This window comes from Pithys albifrons, chromosome 7, assembly GCF_047495875.1.
Source record: "Pithys albifrons albifrons isolate INPA30051 chromosome 7, PitAlb_v1, whole genome shotgun sequence".
Lineage (NCBI taxonomy): Eukaryota > Metazoa > Chordata > Aves > Passeriformes > Thamnophilidae > Pithys > Pithys albifrons.
The window spans coordinates 13,105,964-13,130,261 of record NC_092464.1 but is presented as its reverse complement, the minus strand read 5'-3'; the positions used below and the strand labels follow the sequence as shown (position 1 = coordinate 13,130,261).

Genomic DNA, 24,298 nt, shown 5'->3' with positions numbered 1-24,298 from the left:
GACTTTCCCTTATGACCAAAATATGTTCAAAAAACCAAACTAAAACAAAACAAAACCTATCATCTCACTTCTTTCAAAACATTATATTCTACAAATCATTCAATGTATGAGTTTTTATAGCAAAAACTGAAATAACAGTAGTTTCACCTGATAAGACAGAAACTGTCCAGATATGAAGCAAGTGTGGTATCTTCATACAAATTATTAAATAAAGGCAATTCCTTATGAATGTAATTTAATGATGATATAAATGACAATATAAAGTTGTGATCTAATGAAAGTTGTCTCCTGTATAGTTCGTACCAAAATAATATTTCTTCTTTTACAGCTGTCATTTTAAACTTGGTATTCATAAAATATCCACAGGAAAAAAATACTTGGGAGTAATTCTTTGCTGTCTCCAGGGAGTGCTAAATTCTGGTTTGTTGTCATAGTCTGCATGTTATCCTTTCAGCTGAGAAACTGCATGATGAAGGCTTATCTTGTTTTTGTGAAGTTCTGCCAGATTAAGCACATTGTTCACCCCAGTCTGTGAAGGAAGTGAAGTGGAAGTTGTTCTCTGGTTACAATACGATTTGAGTGAAGTCCTAAAAGAGGTGAATGTCTTCTAATTCTTTGGCCTTTTATATTAAAAACATCAGTACCATAATACATTTGTTGCCATAACACATTGCTTCACTTTCCACATTGTTTGAGTGTGTACAGGCTCTTCAATAGTGGGGAGAGAACAAATAGATATATGGCAGTGTGAATGCTAAATGGCAAAAGAAGCAAGAACAAAGTCGTTTCAGGCACCTGACTGTCAGGTGGGTACCTGACACAACAGAGCTATGGCCCTGCTGAGGGTTATTAAAGAGCCTCTTTTGTTTCTGTTCACCCCAAGCAGTGAGGCCATCTGTAAATGTGACATAGCTGAAGCAGTGAGCTTTGGACCTTCTGGATTGACTTCCCTAATTCCTGTATTTACTCCCTTTGTCTGACATTTCTAAGCAATTCTCCACCTAGAAAATAATCTGCACCCTGGAGGTTCTGTGAACGACTTCATATAATTTTCAGAATTATTTGACCTTGCCTTAAAAACATTTCTTTAAACCACCTTTTTTAACTTCAATAACAAATTGCAAATCAAAAAACAAACAAACAAACACACAAACAAACAAAAACAAAAACAACTTAGGCAAGTTGCTGCCATCAGATTTGTTCTGGATTGCACAGTGATGAACGATTTTTTCATGTGATAACTGTTCTTCTGGTAGATTTGCTGGAGTGAATCCACTTTTGAGGTGTCAAACAAGGGCATGAATGAAGAGTAATGCTGGCAGATACTCTGCACTTGTCTATGAGGAGGCCAGAGAATTAATGAAATGAACTATATTTTCTTTTTAGGTCTTTCTTCTAAATTAAGGTTGGAACATTTTGATTAGTCTGGGAAGTTTCCTTTGATATTGTCTGTATTATATGGGAATAACCCAAATGGCCATTTGGTTTGTAAATTGTAGTGCTTTCCAGAGGTGTGAACATAAATGTGACCATAAGTTTTATTTCAAAGCAAATCTCAAAACAGAAACATAGCTATGAACAGCAAGAACCTGCCAGAAAGAGTATCTCTTCATTTTTACTCTCCTCACTACAATTGCTCTCCTTTTTTGTCTGAACAATTGCTGGTTCAGCTCCCCAGCTAGTAAATGAAAACAAAACACCCAAACACATACAGATCTTCTGGTTTTCTCTTATGAGCAGCAAAAGAGAACCAAAAAAAGTAAAAATAACAAGAAACTAGACACTAATAGTTTTTTAGAAAATCTTCTGTGCTGTTTAGTTACTCCTTCATCCTATATATTATAAATCTTTGACAAATATGTGACCAACTCCACATATCTCTCAGTCTTATACTTAACAGAAGAATTTTAAATTGAAAGCTACCAATCTGCCATCTTTCACAAGTACTCAACCCTCACAGAAACTAAATTTGTATGACACAATCTCTCTTGAATTCCCCAAATCAGCTAATCTATAAGTAATACAGACAGAAGGCACAAAACACAGTTTATACTCTTTTATCCACCTGCTATCAAGTCGATGCACGTCTGTTATCTAACCTAACTTGTTGGCAGCAAATTTAGAATGAGCTTTCTCACAGTGATTAGATGTCACTGCTGGCTCTGTCTTTAGTAGCATATGCTACTAGAGTATATCTCTCCTATAAATTGTAAGACTTACTATACCAGTTATCATTTATTGAACATCAGACAAATGGAGGTGTCTATTCAAGAGGTCAGAATTTCAAAGTGAAATATAAAAAGGATAAAAAGATTTCCAATATCTGCCTAGCCAACAGCCCATCTCAGTTTTTACTCTTCTTTAGAAGTTGTCCAACATCAAGTTACTTAGAAGAAGGTGTAGTAAACCCTATGAGAATAACAACTGATCTCTAAATAAACTTTTATATCCTAAAATATAGTGATCTATACTATCTTGCATAGATTTATTCCATTATTACAAGTATACATCCCAGAAGTGAGAGTTCTGCTTCTCTCTTCAAATTTTTGAGTTGCAAGGACATCTTGAAATTATTATCTTTACAAGTTAATTGGGTATTATTCATAATTATTTCTGCTGAGGAGTGCACAATATGCTACTTCAGATTTGCATTCATTATTCCCCCTTCTAGTATTATGGGACAAATTGTAGTGGAACATCTACTTTACTGTTTGTAATTCATTATTTTCTATAAGTTTTTCATCTGTTACTTACCCTTACTAATTTTAATCCTCAAATTTTCAATTTCTTTTAATATAAATTTTTACCTTTAGCTTCAATTTGTTTCTTGTCTGTGATTCAGTTTGGTTTCTGCTACATATTTTAAGGTCAGGTGTATAGAGCCATGTTCAAGTGGAAAAATCTACAAATCTTTATTTAGTGTCTTAACAGTTTTGTATTTGTTTCTACCGTTCACATTACACAAGAATTAATTTCTGAACACTGCTGCATATGCAAATATTTTTCATTGGCTGTCCTAGGATTTTCCATCAAAGGCTTTCATTTGAATTTTGCATCTTACTTAAATATATAGTTTAAATGATTTCTTCTACTTGTAGTATGAAATCTCTTATTTACTACTCTAACAACATCTGAAACAGCAACCATTAAAGTCTGTGAAAAGATTTGAATTTACTTTAAAAGGGATGAGTTTCTTTCTATTTCATTTGCTACCATGTGTACCAAAGAATACATGATTCCAATTTTACACATACTTTTTGAAAAATGGTATCTAGGTTGTAAACATGACTCAGACTTTAAATCCTCAGTATGAACCAAAATTGAAATTCTTTTACCTTTAATTAGGTTTGCAGTCAAGTCCTTCAGGGTTCCTTCTATAGAAAGAATGGTACAGGTTTTGGAGTCTGGTGGCACTATAACTAATTATTGTTGGTGCAAGACAAGTTCTTGATAGAAGCCCAATTCACCACGAGTACCAATTAATCTCTATCACTGTCTTAGACCAAAAGAGAAATGCTATTCAGTTATCAGAGAAGCTAAATAGCCGTCTGTTGATGCATGTCTGTTTTCATCTACCTTATGGGGTCTCAGGACATACAAGGTTCTAATTTAGGACATACAAGGTTCTAATTTAATCACTGCAGTTGAATGTATAAAGTTTAGTAGAATAAACATGTGTTTTCCTTTGTGCAGGGGCATTGCTGCAATGCAATTCAGTGAAGAGCAAAGGAAGGACTTGGTGGGTGATGCTAAAATGATTTATTCATCTGCTGTCTGCAGGTGTTTCTCTCAAAATAAGAAAAACACAATTTGGAATAATAGGGAAATTTTACTATGCTATACTCAGTCTGAAACTATCATAATTTTTGCTGTTTCTGCTCTTTATTTTTCAATGTTTATATATAACCATGAGGAAAAACAAGCAAATAAACAAACAGACACCAAAAACAATCAGGAAAAAGATAAAACATATGTAAACAATTTCGGAATTTAAATGCATCAATACTTCTTTGGTAAGCAGTCTTCCCAAAATATCTAACAATTCTATGTCTGAATCCTTCTGGTAATCATGTTAAAAGTCTTCACCTGAGGAACTCACCACTAGAGAGAGACCCACAGATAACTTTAAAACATAACTCTCATATTTCAAGAGCAACCAAGAGAAGAAACTTCCTTTTATTTTTCATATAGTAATTTGTTTATTAGACATTTCCTCTAGTGACAGGGAATTCAGTATCATTTATTTCCAAGGGAACATGATACTCATATGGCTATGGATTTTTCTCCAGTGTACCTTTTATTTCAGTGCCAAAATTTCCTGGACTGCTTCATAGAAACTACGTGAACAGATTATATTGACTGAAATGTTGTTTACAAATACTTTCAATCCTCCTCCCTTATAGGTATGCAAAGCTTTTTGAAATGCACTCGTACTCTTCCATTGATTTTCTTGACCTTTTGACCACCTCATTGGAGTAGCTTGAGGGGAGAATTAATCTGTGATCAAACAGATAAATTACCAAGGGTTTCTAAAGCTATGTATTGCCACCTCAAACAGGAACACATTCTTCTGAACTCAGTGGAGAATCCAATATAAAAAAATCTAAGTTAATGGAAGAAGACTGATGCCTGCACAAGTTGCTGGTGCAGAAGGTGTTTTTGTCACTATTTTACTTTATTTTCCCTTCTCTGATTTTGAAGCTTTGGAGAAGTCACAAATTATAATATCCATTTTAAATGAAGAATATTTTTTTACTGTTTACCAACTCATGGCTACTTTAGCTGTTCTCCTTGCTTGAGAGATAAGTAAGGATCATTTTTTTCAGAATTACGCTGCAAATAATATGTCAGAACCATACCCACTCATCTGAGAACTGCAAATCTCTTGATCTGCCTCTTCTCTTACTCATATTAAACTCACACTCATAAGGTTTTAATTCCTTCATTAAACTTCCTTTCAGAATTGCCATGAACCAATACAACCTTCCTGTTCTTCTGTCCTCTGTCACGTTTCCCTTACTTCCAAAATAAGCAATACAAAAATCAATGGCTAATATATTGAACTGTTGGGAAAAGCAAGGGGTTAGCAGCATAACCATGACAAGGTCATTCTCTCAGTCTCAGGCTACTAAACACTTGCTAACACTGAGGACAAGAACAGCTTTGGGTTCTGCCAGTCTGCTCTGCTCCTTGGCCAGAGTGTATATGTCAACACACAAAGAACATTGTGTGGTATAAACACACATGCATGCAAATGCATTCCCATATCCCAACCTGCATTTTGCCCTGCACTAATTTGCTGCTTATTAAAGCTATTGACCTTCCAGAAGTTAAAATGTAATGTTTGTTCTCTTGTAATATTTGATCTTCTTTTTAGATATATCTTAAGCTGGAAAATGTGAATCTCTGGCAGCATCACAGTTAGAGAGATATGTAAGTTTGGGTTATCAGAAAGACTTGTCAGCTCCTTATTTGCTCTGCAGGAACTTTTTTACCCATATTTAGAGACTTAAGTCTTTCAAAGAGTTTTGGGTGCACACTATATACCATAGGCAAAAAAGCAGGATTGAATCCTCATATGAGGAGCAAATACTTCCAGCAGAAAAAGATTTGGAACAACAGATGAGTGCTTCCAAAATTGTGTTTTTATTAGTGTCTTTCATCTCAGCTGACAGGATAATTAATCATAATTAAAAAGATAACCTGGGTTAGTGAGGCTTGCTCTGCAATAGAGTTGTGAAATTAATTTCTAGATGTCCTTTGTACATACAGCAGGGTTTTCAGCGTTTGTGAGAGAAAATGCTTCCACTGAACACAAACATTGATAATGACACATTCATCTTTTCTCTGGCTAAAAAAGAAATTTGACCAAATAAACTACAAGTCAGATTCTCAGCTGTATAATTTTGAGAATGCCAGCAGTAATTGACTGTCATGAATGGTTATATAAATATGTATACTTCAGGGAGGCATGTGTATTTTTCAAGAAATTTTAGCAAATACTTGTGATTCTGGCCAACAGGTATAAGGAATTTCTTATGAGAGTAAATTTTAGAGAACAGAACTATTTCTGTGTACATAGGATTTACCTGTTACTGGTATTGTATCCAAGGCAGAAAGTCATAAAAGCAGCCCTGAGCACTGAGCATTTTCAGAGCTCCAGGACTGCAACTGCAACATCTACAGATGCTCTGTTCAAGGCAGGTTCTCTTTATGATTAATGCAGAGAAAAATGCATTTTTAAGATGTACTTCATCTGGCTTGTTTAAAACAGTCATTTTAAGATGTGATGAATCATACCTTAGACTCCATTGGCAGTACTAATGAAAATTCCTTAGCTCTAAAGGATGTCCGTGCTGACTGACTTAGACAAATTGAGCCCAAGAAGCTTAATATGGTGTAATCATTATGGTTTCCATTAGTAATTTTGCAAGAGCTTGCTGTATACATGTGAGCCATTACAATTTTTTGAGATTTTTAAAACCTCTAAAATTAACTGTCAATCCCAGGGTCTGGGAACCTTGACTTCTCAGTGAAGGATAGACAGGGTTTTGAGCATCAAAGTGAAAGCAGGTGTCTTTTGGTAATATCAGTTTTAATTTCTCTTTATGTCAGCTGTTACATATGTAAAATGTGAATTATAATATTAATCTTATTATGACCTGATTTGTCTTTATTCATTCAGATTTATAAAGTGCTTGATAAACTCAAAATGATACCAATGCCAAACATTATTAACTGTGGTTTTCATCTTTATTACTGTCACCTACTCACATATATTTTCAACTCACTTTGAATTTTGACCCCTGATCATATCTTTTTTCTAACTACATTGTATATTTAACTGTTCATCACTGTACCTTGAGCCTGTTCAATTTTCATATCAGAACATTTTGGATTCAGAGCATATCCCACAATGCCCTTTCCTACTCTATATCGAATGTGCTTTCCATAAGCTCGTAAAGATTCAGCGTCACAAGCTATCACTTTATTAATTTTAAGACACTTTTTTTATCAGCAGATGAGCAATCATGATGATTAAAAATGCTTCTTCTTTCAAGGGCTTGTACAGTATTTTGCATTCTCTGGCATGTTGATTAGTTATGTTGACTGAAAATGAGTGAAAAACAGAGACAACTTATTAGCCAGTTTAGTTAGCTGCTACTTACATTAATGAAAATGTCTGGATGCATGCCCATTAAGAATACTTGGGAGATCAAAGGTTGAAAAGTGATTCCTTTACTTTTCACTACTGACAGCTTGGAAAGGATCACATCCAGAAATGGCTGTTGAGGCATGCACAGCCTCCACAATGAAATGTTGCTGAGCAGGAGTCCAGTCCAAAACAGAGCACCCTCAGAGCAGGGCATGGCATCCCCCCCTGAAGTCTGGCATTGTAGGTGCTGTTTTGGCAGCAGTAATATTTCTCAGAAAAAGCAGCTACAGCAGCTCCGTTACTGTTACTGCTAACAATACACAGCTTGCTTTCACTGCCAGAGAGGCATCGATGGAAATAAGGGACAGCACATGATTGGATTTCTGAAGGACATCCTTGGGTTTTTCTTTTAAATTTATTTATTTATAGTGCCAAAACAGGGTGTATTTAAGACAAAAGAACAGTTTCTTATATAGATAGATATAGATATAGATATAGATAGATAACCTTATTCTCTCAGCTAGTAGGATGCACTGGTGGCTCATGGTGGGGGGAGGGAGAGGGCAAAAGAAATGTTTCCAAGATTCTTCAACATTTGGAACAGCAAGGAAAAAAGCAGTAAGTGATTTGCCCAAGGTGATGCAGTAAGTGCCAGGAACTGAATCCAGATCCTCTGAGTCACAGCCCAATGCCTTAATCAGCTGACCATGTTTCCAAGCAGTTGGCTTTACAAAATCATTTGGCCTGATTTACTGGTAAAGTCATACAATAGTGAATTTTCCCACTACAAAAAGTCAATGACCTAAAAAAGAAATAAAAAAGGAATATTTTTTCCTTTTTTTTTCCCCTGTTAACTGGAAACATATCATACCTGAGCAATACTGCAAAATAAATACTGCGGAGAAAGGATGATGATAGAAAAAAGACTTACTGGTAGTGCAGCACCCATTCCTGCAAGTCTCAAGTGGCAATCATTTGTCACAAGGAAATGTATGTTAGACTGAGAGGCAAGGGCATTACCATCAACAAAACATCTGTTGCTTGCCAGCTACCACTTGGACTATGGGAAAGGCCTAAGAAAGTGTTTTGAGGACTTTGCCTGTGATTTTTAGAGCACTGCATATCTACTTAGTTTTTCAAAATGTTTAGTTCTATCTGAGCAAAGAAATTAGACTTCATCCTGACTTTGCTGTAATTCATATGGACCCTGGACTAAAATATAGCTTCTTCTTATGTGGAGTTTGAATAATTGGTACACTGATGTTACCTATTTCTGATGCTTCAGAGTTAATGCAGTTAAAATGTCAGTTTACTGAACAAGTCACTGCATATCTGTGGGCTTAAACACAGACCTGCTGAGTTAGCACTGGAAAATTCAAATAGTTTTCATTTGTTTCTACTTGCTGGCCCAGTATGAAAACGGGTATTTTACTTAACTGTGAAAACCAAGATGAACAATGCTATTCAGTGCCTAAACTGAGGTTAGGTAATTAGCAGGCAGATTTCCTTTACAACCCAGGTCCAAGCCTTGTTTTTGTAGGACAATAATCCAAAACTTGTACCAAACAGATTCTGCTAGAGAGCTGCTACATCAAAACCTTCTATTCTAAAGGTTTTATTCCTTATGAATAGTGGTGGAGATCTCCAGAGAAGAGTTGCTGCCTGGAGAGGAATCTCATATCACACTTATCACTGGTGTGTGGCACAGATGCATTATAGAATTAATCGTTGAACTCAATAATTTCTTCAGCAGGTGAGAAACTTTCTGTCATGCCATCCATAGGCATCTTTTGGGATACTTTTACCTGTCATTCTTTAGTTAGATTAATAGGCACTAACATAGAGGAAAACTGAAAAAAAGAGCCTTTTTTTTTTGTGAGATTGTTTTGAGAAGTCATCAGTAAACTGCAAGCAGCACATGCCCACCAGTCTGTAAAATGTGTAATTCATTGTCTCACCTGCTTATTGTATTTACCACTACTAAAGCATCATTATGCAAAGTTTTTAAATTTGTAGGTGTAGTGTCTATGAGTTTGGAAACTGTTCATCTTCTGAGATCCTGCTGAAATCTTCATCCAGGGAGAGAAAACACAGAGCAAAAACCCAGAAGATAAAACTGAGGTGACTAATGGCCTCCTTAGCTGGGGTGAGGGTGGTTGATACAGCTTCTGTAGAAGATATCTAGGCATCTACTAGAGAGATTACTTTTTTCTTTCTTTTCTTTTCTTTTCTTTTTTTTTTTTTAAGAAGGAAGACTTTATCCAGCAGGCAACTATCAAGCCAAGTGCTTAACAATAAATAATCCTGCTTTTTCAAGTAAGCCTGCACATGTTGAACCTCTTACGTACATAGTTCCCTAAAATCTTGATGGAAATACTTGATCTAGCTATTGGTGGTTAAAGGAAAGCTCACAGTATTTGTAGGTTTAAAGAAAAAAAAAAACCAACAACAATGTGATGGGAGAGTTTCATGATTTAGATATCTACACAAATTCCTAAATTGAGCTAGAAAGAGCTTTGGATAATTTTGAACATACCTAATATGATAAGGGGGAAGGGAAATACAAGATGCTCTATTTCAGCCATGGGAATGGCTTTCTTATTAGATTTTAAGAGATTAAAAGTCCAGTATAATAAAACATTATGAAATGAAGTATAAAGCAAGCTGGAGGTAATTTGAGTAAAAAGAGCTTCAGATCCATGTCTGAAAGAAGAGAATAGAATAATGACCTTGTGTCATCTGCCTACATAAAACCAGTATTTTCTGTTGGTTTAATAATATTCAGGAAGATCTTTATACTTCTACTGTCTTGCACTGCATGCAAGAGAATACAAAGGGAACTGGGTCAAAAGCCATATTTATGTAACCCTGAGTTAGCAGACAGTAGATCAAATTCACACCTAAAGAATATGCTTCTCTGATAACAGTAAAAAAGTGCATTGTGAATTAGTATGAATATTAAGCATGGTATGATAAAAACATATTTCTGAGCACAAAAATATAATTGTCTAATTTCCTCAGAAATGTGTCATAAACATGCCTTTTATTCAACATTTTGAAATAAAAATTGATCATATTACACTTCTCAATAGTACAGTTGTGCAATTCAATGGGGGATGAAATGTAGTGATTTAATAAATAGAATAAAGATTGGTAAAATAATCTAATTGCCATTCTCCCTTATTTTCAGTCATCACTGAGGATGAAAGAGAGCAGAAGAGGAAGATTAATTTGAGTCTTTATTCAGATATGGGTCAGTAGTCCACAGCTTTACTGTTTTTTTAAGTGTTAGCATACTTCAGCACAGAGGTATTTGTTGAGAATGAGAGTAATTGTAAACGAACCATACACTTTCCTGAGCAAGCAGCAGTGGGAGTGTGTGTCTCCTTGCAGATGGCACCCAGACATGATCAAGTCTGCTCTGCTCCCAACAAAGTGCACAGGGTGCTTCTGTGCTGCCTGTAAACAGGTAGTCCTGAGTCATATTTTTGTTTTGGATGGTCTTCCAAGATTTAGCCATATTTAGGACTAACTTTGAGATGAACCTTAAAATTTCATGTTGCATTTTTTCCTGCTAGGTCTGGCTGGACTGTTCTCATGACTGTTGCTTCACAGCTCTTTCACACAGCCACAGTCAGATAGAGAGGAAGCCTGAGTTTGGACTGGTTTCAAGCTCACATATTTTCTAGGTGTCTGCTTACACATATTTAAGTCTTCCTTGGAGCTCCAGTACTCCCAATGACCCCCAGCATCTTGGAAATACATCGCAGAATCGCAGACTATTCTGAGTTGGAAGGGACCCACAAGGATCATCGAGTCCAACTCTTAAGTCAATGGCCCACATAGGGGATTGAACCCATGACCTTGGCATTATTACAACCAAGTTTAACCAACTGAGCTAATCTCAGGGTCCATAATTTAATAAGTACAAGCTATGGTAAGTAGGGCTATGCAAGGCTCGGTCTCACTGTATATTATTTCAGAGGAACATGTTGTCTGAACGCCTACACCACTATTCCAGGCACTAGGCATGTTGAATTAATTACAGGCATTTGATGGTACCCAAATGAGCCAGTGATTCATCAGCCACATATGATCCCTTCAGCTTTCATGCAGGAAAGGCACAGCCTCAGCCTGAATCTGATCTCCAAGCAGTTTTGACCTCCCTAATGCTACTCTTGACTTCCACTATTACATCCCTATGGAGAATCAGACAAATAAACTGGCACCGTGTTGTCACGTGAACTGTTGTTAAGAGACAGCATTTTTCCTGTCTGAAATATGTGCCTGTAGCTGGTGTCTTTCACACTTCTCCCCACACACAGTTTTGAGGTTTATTCCCTCTGCAGCCTCAGGTTGCCATCAAATCTGAGTCACTGAACTGTCCAGGTACATGGAAATCTATCATGCTACCTGTTTAGCCTCTGGCCTAAAGATTAAAAGCTGCTTCTGGGCTCAATTCAGTCTTAATAATGTAATTGTGTCACACATTTCTGTTCTGTCTCTGTCACCATACCAATGATAACAGGGACTTACAAGGGCAGGGTGCTGAGTCATAAAAGACATCTAAGAGCAAATCCAGCTCTTTGGAGAAAAACTGAACACGGAAAAACGATTCTAAGTTTGATATTTGGGCAAAAAAATCTTTGTCATCATAAATTCCCTAAAGTTAAGGTAGAGATGATTTCTTTAAAAAGTAATAGCTGTGATGTATCAAGGGAGGCACTGGCAGAAGTCTGTAGGCACAATTTTGTTATGGGATCAGAAGAGTTGCAGCATTTACTGGTAATAGGTGTTATTCCTTAATGTTCATCACAACCAGACTCAGGTATATGCAAAGCAAGCCACCTGTTTTTCCTGTCTAATCTGCCATGTTTATAAATCATTTACTGAAATAAGGTTTCCAAATGAAATAATGGTGCTCTAACAGCCTGATCTGTGTCATACTTACTGGGCAGAATCTGGGCCCCTGTGAGCTGTGGAATGAAGGAAGGTGAATGCTGTCATAGAAAAGTCAAAGGCAGGAACTTATGAGACAGTTCAGGGAAAGAGTAGGCAAAAGGAGATGTAAAAAGGCTATGACCCTGCTGGCACCATTGCCTGCAGCTGGGGAATGGAAACCCAAGGCATCCTGTTTCATCAGTGAAAAAGAAAGGTTTCTGCTAAGACACGAGGGAGAATGAAGCAGCAGTAACTGTCCACAATTTTTAGGCTTTCTTATGCCTGTCCTCCCCTCCCGCACCAATTTCCCCCTGACTTTGCACTCCAACTCTGCTACTTCTTCCTTCTCATCCCCTTTTCTTAACAACAAGCAAAGCAATGCTTCAGCCACTCATCTCCAAGGTGGCAAAATTCAGTTTAGCCCACACCACTTGCAAGCTTTCAGGCAGCTCTGACGTTCATCCATGTGATGTTTAAAAGCCTGAACAATCATCTGACATTGTCAGAGCAAGTGCAGATGAGTTGACTCCCTGAGGCAATGCAAGACAATGTTTGCTGAGTCTCAAAAGCTGTTTACCATGAAAACATAGAACTGCTCCATGGAAATCTGGTGCTGTGCCTTACATCACATGAGCACAATGTCAATGTTGCTGCTTTTTAATCAGTCCTACTTATAAATCGTTTACTGAGTAAAGGTTTCTAGATGAACAACTGTGATGTTTGCAATATCAGCAAAGACCTGGACTGGACTGCCTGGGCAGAATCCACAATCCAGTGAGGTATGCAACCAAGGAAGGTGAATGCTGCCATATAAAGTCAACAATATGTATTCATGATTTATATGCCTTTCCTATGGTGGCATTTAAAAAGCTTGAAAATAATTTATATAATGCTCAGAAAATCTTTGTACTAGTCAGATACAAATGGTGGGAACATCTGAATCAATGTTGGATGAGCTGTTGACTTTGGTAAAATTATTCATGAGATTTACTCCATGTGAAATTTAGGATCAAAACCACACTGTGCAGGTTTTGCATTAAACATGTTGTTGTTGGGCCTCACATGGCAAAGTTAGCAGAGAATAATTAAGATTCTTGACTTGTCACCCTCTCCACTCCAGCCTAACTCACAGATGCTGCAGGTTTTGTATTTGGGGAATTTTACTCCTCTCTCTTCCCCAGTTTGTATAAGGGAGCTGCATCTGCCCTTTGTCCCATCCTGACATTCTGTGTAGAAACCCTGAGAAAGGAAGAAATGTTGCTTTTCTTTTGTGCTATCAGTGAATTTAGGGAGATGTGATGTTTCCTGCATTCCCTCCTGTGGTGCAGTCCCTTCAAACGAATGTGCGTGAAGCACAGCTGAGCTGTGGAACATCTAGTTAATGACAGCTCTGTAAGGGCATCTTTCTTGAGAGGCTGTTCTCAAGGACACTGCATGTCTGTGACTATTCAGCTGTTTTCAAACATCTGGATTTTAACAGAAACCTCAAAGAATGCAAATCTTCCTTTTTAGATGATTCATCTCGGAGGACTGCCCATGGTCCTAGCTGGGGGCAGTGAGAGGGAAATCCTGCAAACACATGCTAGGAATAACTGCAAAGGTTCCACCCACCTGGTAGGCACAGAACTCGGAGTCTGTTCGAGAGCTCCAGGGCTTCATGTCACCTGCAACACAGACTTATTTGTTTCAGAAAGTACTGACCGTAGGCCCAGCCCTTGGCTGAACTGTTGGCTATAAAGTTTAGAAAAGACCCTTCCACCCTGATGTGAGATCCTGCATTTCCCTGCACAGGCTAGGGAAACCTTTTAGTGATCCTGTCCTGTGCATTTCCCTTTTGTTTTCCTTGTAAATCTTCAGTCTAAAACAATAGAGGAGTTTCCAACAATAAGGGGATTTTCAGCTCTCTGAGCTTAGTCACTTCCTATTACTCAAAAGAAGAAAATGTGAAAAAGTTCCAATTTAGAAAGTCTTTGGCTGGTGGTCCGGACAACATTTATGTATCTGTTTTCACAAAGTACTAAACTTCAGAACAGCAGGAGTGTTGTCTCTCTGTGAAAATAACATGATATTTTAGAAAAATTGTTCAAACTGTCATAGTAAATAACTTTGAACATCACATAATTTGCAGCGGACTTTAGTGTTTCCGTGGCAACAGAGAATGCTGGCCTCATTTCATTTTGTCTTGCTGGATATTACAGGAAAACCCATTGAACAGTTTCAGTTTTATGATTTATATTCTAACTATGATTGCTACAAATTACCCAACTGTGCAATAGTCCTGTTTCAAAGGCTGTATGGACTGCAGCTTTGGGTATTAAGCACGTGTTTAACAAGGATTTTTTACTAATACTGTGGCTTATATGAAGTTCAATTTATCTTTGTTTCAGGACTGAAAACTTCAGTTAAAGAACAGACTCTCTAAACTGAGAAATACCACTGATATTGATCAGTTAAACGGGATGCATATACCAAATACATACAGATCTTACTGACATGAATTTTCTGTGTGTTTTTTGCTGGAAAAGAGGTTCTTGCTAATTGGACTTGTGCATATGTGCAAAAGTTCTTATAGAAAATGCTTCAGGGTCTTTATTATTCTGGAATTTTAGTAGACATTTTTCCCCCATAATTTCAAAATACAGCTTCATGGTCAATTGTATTCAATGTTCACATTATTTTACAATACTATTTAATGGAATGTCTAATAGTAATGTGCTATAGTGTTTGGCTCAAGTCATTGTCTTGACCTGATCTGAGTATCAATTTCAAATGAAAATAAAAAATTCCACCTTTTGATACTGTCCTACAATCAGAGTTGATTTAGACTGTAAAAAGTTTCACGAGGTTGTCTGGACCAACTGTCTGGTCGAAGTAAGTAAAACTTCAACTTTTGCTCAGGTGTCTTTTGAATACTTCCAGATGAAGTTTACATATCCACTATGAATACAATGTAGCAACCATGTCATAGCTTGGACACTAATTGTCTCTCCTGTTCGCCTTTCCTTACACTGAAATCCAATGTGGCCATTCATTTCTGAAGACAGTTGCAGACACTGGTGAAAAATACACATTTAAACAATCCCTGCACTACTGAAATTATCTCAGCTGCCATTTTGAACATCTTTTACGCTAAGTCCTTCAGATAACATTCTATTTCAGTGCAAGCAATGGGAATTTTGCACATTATTCATATATTTCCCGCTTTATCAACTTCCCTGTCTGAAATGCACCTGAGAAAATGGAATTCTCTATTTTTAACAACATTTTTCAGTGAGCTCCTTGAACATAATTTACATCTCAGCTTATCTGGGTTCTAACTTGATTTCATTTGGTTCTCTTCTGCAAACAAGTTTGGCTCCTCCTTTCTACCCAAATGATGAAGCAAAGCTAGGCACTTCCCAGTCAAGTGCTTTAGACACCTGTTCTTCAGAAAAATGTCATGTTAGGTATCCTGATTAATAATTAATCCTATTGAGAGAAAATAATGTTCTTTAATTTGAAAGTTTTAATGTTTTTTTCTATACTAGTTTTAGAATACATTCCTCCAAATGGATTTCTGTAAACTTCAAGCAATAGAAAATGTTCAAAAATTCTCCTGAAACTGCAGAAGCATAAGTAGTCACCACAATTACAGAAATCAGGAGATGATGCAGGATTAGCATATTAAAGCTTGCCTGATTGCTTTTTCTTATGGTATGCCAAACAGAATTAGAACAGCTGATTCAGGGGTGTCTGAAAGAGAAACTTTTTCCACGTCATTATTGTGTCATATGATTCCTGCAAAACACATGTCCTCAAACAATAACAAACATTCTTTTATGGTTCTAAGCAGTCCTTGTTTTTTAATCAGATGATAGTTCTTTGATCTAGACATCCTGAACTCAAATAGCTTATGTGTGTGGAGTTTGTTTGTATTTTGGGTTTTTTGTTTGTTTGTTTGTTTTTTAATTACAGCATGTTTTATAAGAAACTGTAAGACACTGTGGACATGGAAAGCAAGTAAATGCATCAAACTGAGTGGATTGCCTAAATTGAGTAGATGTTCAGAGCTAATGCTTAAACTAATTTGTCTCTAACTTCTGATGTAAGGAAAAACATTACAACAAGAATTACTTTAATATGCATTTTTAATTATATGATTTATTTAGTATTGTTTTATCTCCTATTCAGGGCAGAATATATACAAGTGTGTTTAAACACAACAATGACTTCTTCAACAAAGCTATATCCTTTAGGAATGGGAAAGCCAAACATTAATAACATAAAATCAAGACAGCTCAAGGAAAGTCTTCTCCAGCTCTTAATTTCTTAAGTCATGCAATATGATTTTATTAACTATCAAGAAACTGGGTATTTTTTTTCAAATCTATGAACAAAATAAAATAAAATTAAATTTTTGGTCTACTGAACTGGCCACAAAAGTGCTCATCATTAATGCAGTTACTGTATGAGTAAAGAAAACAAACACATGTAAACAGAAAAAGAAATAGAAACTCATATCCAAGAGAGTGAGCTTTTTCCAGAGTGGGAATTGCCTGTGGCATATTTGCTTTCACAATTCTTGCTGTAATAAGAACTGGTTTCTAATTTGCTGCTAGGTGCCATTACGTCAGAAATAAATATTATGTAACACACACACTTCTCATACAACATAAAATACATATGTAAAGGAAGATATATATAGAAATATAAAGAAAATTCAAATGAAAATTTGCTATTTCACCCTGTTGAGCAGGTTCTCTAAACATTTTTCCACTTGGAATAGTCCATGAAAGCACACATAACCTCAAAACCTTCAATTTTCTTGCATATTCCAGTCTTACTATTTAATTATACCAGGGAAGAGTATGAGCACCAATTTCATGTTACATTTCAGAATTCTAAACAAAGCAGAAACCTAAGTATTTCCCTCTAAAGACAAAGAAGATTCTTAGCATGGGATTGATTTAATCTGATGCATCTTGTCAAAGCTGTTTTTCCCAGTACAGCGTAAGATTAAGAGGGAAATCAGCACTTTCTGAAGGCCATCTGGAGATGAATAACAAAGTCTGGTAGAGTTATTCACCTTCTAGAAGTATCTACCTTTCTCCATAATGACTGTAGAGAATGATAAATAACCTTTAAGCAAGTGACTTGAGGACGGCTAAGTCTTCAAGAGATGTTAGATCAGGTTTAATCTATGATGATGACTTATTTGTTCTAATTTCTTATGATTCAGTACTTCTAAGAAAAGAGAAAGTTGGTAAAAAGCCAAATGAAAAGTTAAAAATTAAAGAATTTTTTTTTAAAAATATTACTTTTAGTATAAAGAAAATACTGCACAACAAGGGCAGTCAGGGTTTTACAGCTTCTACCCTTGTGTAATGGTCCTTCAAAATTATAACAATAAACTTCATAGTGCCATTCACTCTTGCATAGTCTATAGATACTTTCACACAACATTAAGAAATGTTAAAGCACCTCTCCCTTCCCACACTGAGAACATATATGAATCCTCCCCCAGTCCATGTTTGTTTAGAATGCATTTTTATAGCAAAGATGCAAACTCAATAACATGCAGTGATTTATCTTGGAATCAGAAAATCAACTGTAACTGCAATGAAAGCAATATGGCAGGAAAATAAGAGATCTAGACCATCTGGGTGAAAATATATGGCCTTGAAAAATGTTTAGAGGAAAGAAAATTGACATATATCTGGAAATGAAAAGCTCTGCATTCAACTGAGAGTTTTGGCACTCACTGATTGACTTTATTCATTACACCGATGATTGTTTTTCAGTCACAAGGTGCCCACCTCTTCTTTACAGTCAAGAAACGGGAAATGGAGTAAAATTTTGTTTCCCTGTGTGGGTATGATGTGTAATCAACAACTATGTAATAGCTGTGGAACAAGAACTAATGGATTCTTTAATTATCTTGGCCTCACAAGAAGTCATTTACACAATTTTTTCAATTAGAAATACTGTTACAGTACCACTTCCCTCCCTCAGCTATGATATTTCTGATCATGATATGAACATAAAAACAAAAATAATAACCATCCATCTGAAACTCAGGAGCATTCTTCCCATTTAATATTCATTTAACTATATGAAAATGTTAGTTTCCTTGTTCAGCGTTAGTAATTTTTGTATTCTTGTTCATATAAATGTAAAGTGAAAGACGAATTATGAGTGTTTACAAATAAGGCTAGAGGCTTTGCAGTGCTGAAACAAAAGGCAGGCTTTTGTGTCTCACTGAGAAAGTAAAGTGGAACAGGTTTGTTGCTAAAACAATAAAAGTTTATTCTTATGTCTGTTCTGTTTTTTATAGTTTGCTATTGTACTGAAACTCATCTAGTATTTACCAGGTGATAAAAACAACAAACCAAACTCTACTGTACTGGAAAGCTATGAAACTTTTTGGTCATAGCTGATATCAAACAAACCTGCAATGTGGGATAATGTCAGAGTCCCTCTGAAAAGAAATCCAGAGTTTTCAAAATAAGTAAAAACTATTAGTTTGGCATTGTTTGAAATTCTAAGCTGGATTCTGATAGAATTTATGCTAAAATACAGAGAAACTCAAATGAAAGGCAATAAAATTGCAGTACTCTTTATGTTTGTAAATAACTGGGATTGCCCAAAATACACTGAATCATGGGGCCCCACCAAGGGTTGGAAACAGAGGTCTCTGATTTTCAAAGCCACACCTTCATTTGCAAGTCAAGCAGTTACCATGTGGTAAAACACTTCATGGCAGCAGCTTATGTATCAGGAATGTCAGGTCACAGAGTTTGCCCATTCAGCACTATACAGTTAACATGCTTTCTTTTCAGCCCTGAACCAACTATGTTTATGATGTGTTTAAAATGCTCTAATGTAGTCCATGGCAGTTTATTTCTTTTGAAATATTAAAGGATCATTCACTTACTTCAAAACAATCTTCAAAATATCCAGCAGTTGTTCACCTCACCATGTGTGACAGCAGAGCACTCTCCCCTAAATCAGTTCTGTGATACATGTATGAGAAAAAGATGAGGAAAAGTCAGAGCTGTTGCTTCCTAATACTATTCTCCATCATCCCACAGAACAACTGACCTTCACAGGAGGAAAAATATACCTTTGGGGAGATATATGGTAAATGTATCTGAATCCATCCTGGATTCATGGAATAAGTCAAGCATCAAACTATCAGCCTAGAGTCAAATTAAATCCCATCCTTAGCTAAGGTGGATTGTAATTTATTATAAATCCCTAAAACTTACCATACACCTGTGAAATCCTATGTCTCTGCAGAAAATCTAAGGGTCTGTTTTAAAGGAAAAGAAAATTGCAGTAGAAGAAAGTAGGAGCTCCTTTCAGAAGGTAGCCTAAGACAGTCTAATGAAAATTCATGGGGCCTTCTTCGAGATTTTGGTACCAGTGAAATCTGAGCAGAATTTCACAGCCCAAATAAAAAGCCACAAAATTAGTATCTCACCTGAGGGAGTTTCCTGCTCCAAATATCAAAATCTCTCTGAAAACAATAAGTGTGAAGCTATACTCAGGTTTCGCTGAGAAGAAACTGTTACAAACCACCACTTCCTCTCCCTTGTTTCTGTTTCACAAAAGCTGAAGTACTAGCTAAGCATGTGTAGACTCATATGTAGACACTGCTCCCAAAAAGCAAAAGAAGAGTCCTCACACGTAGCTGAGAATGCACTAAAATAGTCAGAAATGTGGAAAAAGACATTGTATCTCCCATATCTTTCATACAGAAACTATGTTTCGGAAGAGAAAGGGTGCAAATCTGTGCATCACTACTCTGCATAATCTGCTAACTTTTCTGGTTGTTTTTGCAACTGATTTAATAATATTTAAGGAAGATTTTCACAGGCTGGTTTTTTCCTATATTCAAGTAGCACATAATGATTAGAAAAACCTACCTGGACTTAGTCCTGTGTAAAAGCAGAAAATATATAGAATGCTTACAAATTTATTCTGCTAAAGAAATCTGTTTTAGTATGAACATGTTCCTTAAGCAGAGAAGCCAAAAGAACAACTCGTGATCAAACTTGTGAATACTCTTCACATACACAGAACTCTTTTCATTTATATATAACACTACAAATGAGACAGAATCCATCTGCACCCTACAGAAAAAATATGACAATTGATTATGGCAATTAACCATTACCAAGCTACAACAGAGTAAATATATCAAATTAACATACAAGAACAAGAGAAACACCAAACTATGAGAAACAAATATTTGGCTGTAAGGGTTATAAATCGGCTGACACAGTTTCTTTGGCTGTGTAGCAATACTCCTATGTAAGAGGAATTGTAAGAGCTCGTTTGTGCCTTGAGAAATTATGGAAGGAGTTTACAGATTCTTATACAGCCAATCACTTCTCATGAGCAGTAGGCAAGGACCTGTCTCTCCTTAATCTTTTCCTGGTTTCTGAGGAGATCTTAGAGAAGTTTTTCCTCACAGATCTTTCTTCCATCCATCTGTATGATTCAATCTATACCCACACCGTCCAATCTCCTCTCAGAGATCTTATGGAGAATTACATGTGACATCACTTAAAATATTGATGCTTTACTGCTCTAAAAAATACAATATATAGGAGTTATTATCTGTGCATAATGAATATAAGAATGTGCAGTTTTGCTCAGCCATGCTTTAAGTTGCTAGAAAAGCTAATATTTGCATGCCTCTGTATCTGTTACTAAAATATTTCCCTTCTGATCCCTAGCAGTACAATCATCCTAGAGGAGAAAGCCCAGCAGCTCAAAAAATTTCTAAAGAAAAACAATATTTTGCAAACTATAAGTAGAAAAAACTCTTTACTTTTCACTACACAGAGGCAAAAATATTCAGTGAAAAGAACTGAAGCACTAAGAAACAGTCACAAAAAGGTGGAAGTGGAGATCAATAGTGAAAAACACATCCCTTCAAGTATGGGGAAATGACAAATGAAAAAACAATAGATAGAGCTTTCTGGCTAATTCAATCAAGTCCTACAGTTAAATCTACCAATCTTACCTTTCTTCATCAGTTACATTTCTCATTTATTTACCTCATTAACCATTAAGAGAGATTCAGTAAGGTTCATGATTTCTAACAAATGACCTCCAAAGCAGACTTGATTTAATTAGCAGACCAACTTTATGAATTAGCCATAATGGACTTCCTATTTGAGTTAATATCCTCTCATTTTATCCCATTGTCAAAATAACCCACATACTGTGTGTACTGGTTTGAATTCCATACAAATGCCTGATTTTTAATACCTTGAAAATTACCATGAATCTTTCCACTAAACTTAATAGGTTTTTCACAGTGTTAGAGAGCTCAAATGCAACCCGAGGAAGAAAGAAGTGTTCTACAAGGCTGGTGTTTGCTATTCTGCAGAGAAATTATTTGATTAATCCTAGGGGAATGACTGATCTAACTGGATATTGCAAACAAGAAGGAGATAACTGAGGAGTGCTAATCCAGGTTATAAACAAGTAAATTTGTCAAAAATAGTCTAAATGAGAAATACCACTTCATGACTGGCTGCGGAGGTGATTCAATCCTCTGCAGTAGATATGGATTGCTCCCACTTTATGCTGCAGGTGTTAAGAAAGCTCTTGCTGGCAATGTCGTGGAGAGACTGAAAGCTGAACAGGCTTCCAAATAAAGGAGACAGCATTTTCCACCAGCACAACTGGATTGATGTTTTGAGGCAAAGAACAGAGAAACCACCTTTGTCCAGCAGTTCACCGTTCAGTACGCATCTTCACTGTCTCCTTTTCTGTCCAGTCTCCAATGCAGTTTCCAGTCATACTTTTTGATATTTTTGCCTCTCCCTTCCATCCTCCACATCTACAGAATACGTCCTTCACCGAGGTTTTGCCTTTCTTACTTCTAATTTGACCCATAATTATCTTTCTAGGAGTACTCCAGGCCCCACTAGCAATCAAAGAGTCTTTCTGTTAGGTATTCTCAAACACAAAGTATACCAACCTCGTGTTAGATAGGTCAGTGACTAAGCAGGAGAAACTAAAAGCAAGAGGTGGAGGAGAAGAGCAAGGCATAAGAAAGAGGGTTGGTCAGCTAAACCAGTGAGTGAAAAATAGGTATAGAGAAAACTAGGAGATGCCAGACTGCCTTTTTCAGTACCTGAAACCACATTCTTCTGTTTCAACCACATTCATACGGAAATATTTAGAGAAATAGTTCAGCTGTTATGAAATGGGAATGGCACTTTCAGATCTGCTTTCCGAAGGAATACAGAGCAAATGAAGCAAATACAAACCAGTATCAATCAACATACCATGCATGTTCTGAATGGGTATATGCCCAACTTCACTCTGTGGGACATATAAAATATTTTTGTCAAAAAACATTGCCCTCATAAGGAGTGACCATGTTGGCGCTTTCTGGAGCAGTGGCTCACAAGTACAGCTGAATTCATAGGTGATGAGTGACAGTGGCCTTCAAAGGCCCTGCTGTGTCTCTTCCTTACTAACTTTAAAACAAACAAAGGATTAAATTTGCTGCACACTGCCAGATGTCTCCGATACACAATTGCACATTTGTCCAACCATTCAGATTGAAATAAAATTTCATCACTCCCAACTTTTGTTTTAATTTGAAATCACAATTCTTTAATATTTTTATACATAATTAAAATTTGGACCAGTTAATTTTCTGATTATTTTCTTCTTGAGAATGTATTCTTACTTTAAATTTGGAACTTTTACTGAGATTCCTATTACTTTGAATACTCTATAAAAATTCCAGAATTCTAAAATTAAATTCAATTTTTTCAGTGTTTTAATTTTTATCTTCCTTTGAAGATAAAATGTGTTTTTTCTTCTGAAATTTTTTTATCAAAAATGATTGACTATTCTATATCTAACTCTAGACAGTTATTATTGTTAAAAAGTCACACCTCACTGATAAATTGTAGTCCAAGTCTAATCCAAAATTATTATAAGGGACTGCTGTTGTATAATATTGTCATGCTTCTTCTCCTGGTGAGTTATAATACAGCAGTTTTTCACCAGGCTCAGAGCTGAGCGCTATAGTGTGCATTACTATTACCAGCCTGGAGGTAAAAACACTCAAAAAGAATTAGCCATTTGAAGCTATTGTGATATTGTCTTCTTAGTAATGACCTTTTTTCACGACTCTGCAAACATTATTCTGGTTTGGATGTCTATGCCTAGAATCTGTTTTCTAAATTAGTTGCATAAACACCATATAGTAAACCAAAGCTCCTGACAGGCATGGCCTTCTGTCCAACAAGTACAGTGTATCCCTGCTTTTCCAGCCTTACACGTTTCCTTGTTACCATAAAGAACTTCACTGCATGGCTCGTGCTCTTTGCTATTTCAAAGACAAAAGAATAGCTAAGCCTTTGTCAACAGCCTCTCTTGTTTGCACCTTACAAGAAAAGACAATTTTAAAAAATCCTGGAGGAAAATGTGGTCTCAGAAGAAAACGTTTCCTCAAAGCAATATCATTTGGTCTTGATCCTTTGATTACTTCTCACGTGAATGGCAGACTTGCAGTCAATATTTAGGCACAATAGGACCGTTCTGCATGAGGTAGATTTGAAAATGTGTGATTATATGACTGTGTACTACTAAGGAAGGATTTCCAAAGCAGCCTAAAACACTTATGCATCTAAATCCAATAAAAATTCATTACTTGATTTCTAAGTGTCTTAGATGCCTTTGAAATAATGTATATGTATATATATATATAAGCATTACCCTTTAATTAGATATCTTAATTATACCCAATAACAATTATTATAAACATTAAAGTCTGTTGTAATACTTCCACTTCTTTCCTTGACTTCTATATTCCCTTATGGAAACATTACGTATGTTGTAAATGTTTTTGTTTTTCCTGTAAAAGGTGTATTACAAATTAGTGGGAGAAAAGCTGAAAGTATCATCATAAAAAATATTTCAGGTAATAGATTAAAATAATTTCAATATTCTTGAATTTTCATTGACTCATATACTTGAGTATAAAATTTGTAGGATTTAACTGGATAGATTTTTTTGTTTTTATCAGTGCAACGACTTTGTGTCAGTTTTTTGGCTATATCAGAATGAAATTCATCACATTTCAGAAGTCTAGAAGTTGGATATCCAAGTTCAAGCTATTCTCATTCCCTTAGCAGTCAGTAAAGAGACATAGGCTTCCCTAGAGGGCAGTTTATCTGATAT

At 36.1% G+C, this 24,298-nt stretch overlaps 1 long non-coding RNA gene across 1 annotated transcript; it reads right to left on the bottom strand.

Annotated features, from left to right (window-relative positions):
* Positions 1 to 3,339: 3,339 nt before the first annotated feature.
* LOC139674511 (uncharacterized) lies at positions 3,340 to 19,023 on the bottom strand. Its single transcript, XR_011698310.1, has 3 exons — positions 19,011 to 19,023; positions 13,709 to 13,761; positions 3,340 to 3,374 (listed from the first exon to the last, which is right to left on the bottom strand). It is a non-coding gene; the product is annotated as an uncharacterized lncRNA (long non-coding RNA).
* Positions 19,024 to 24,298: the final 5,275 nt, after the last annotated feature.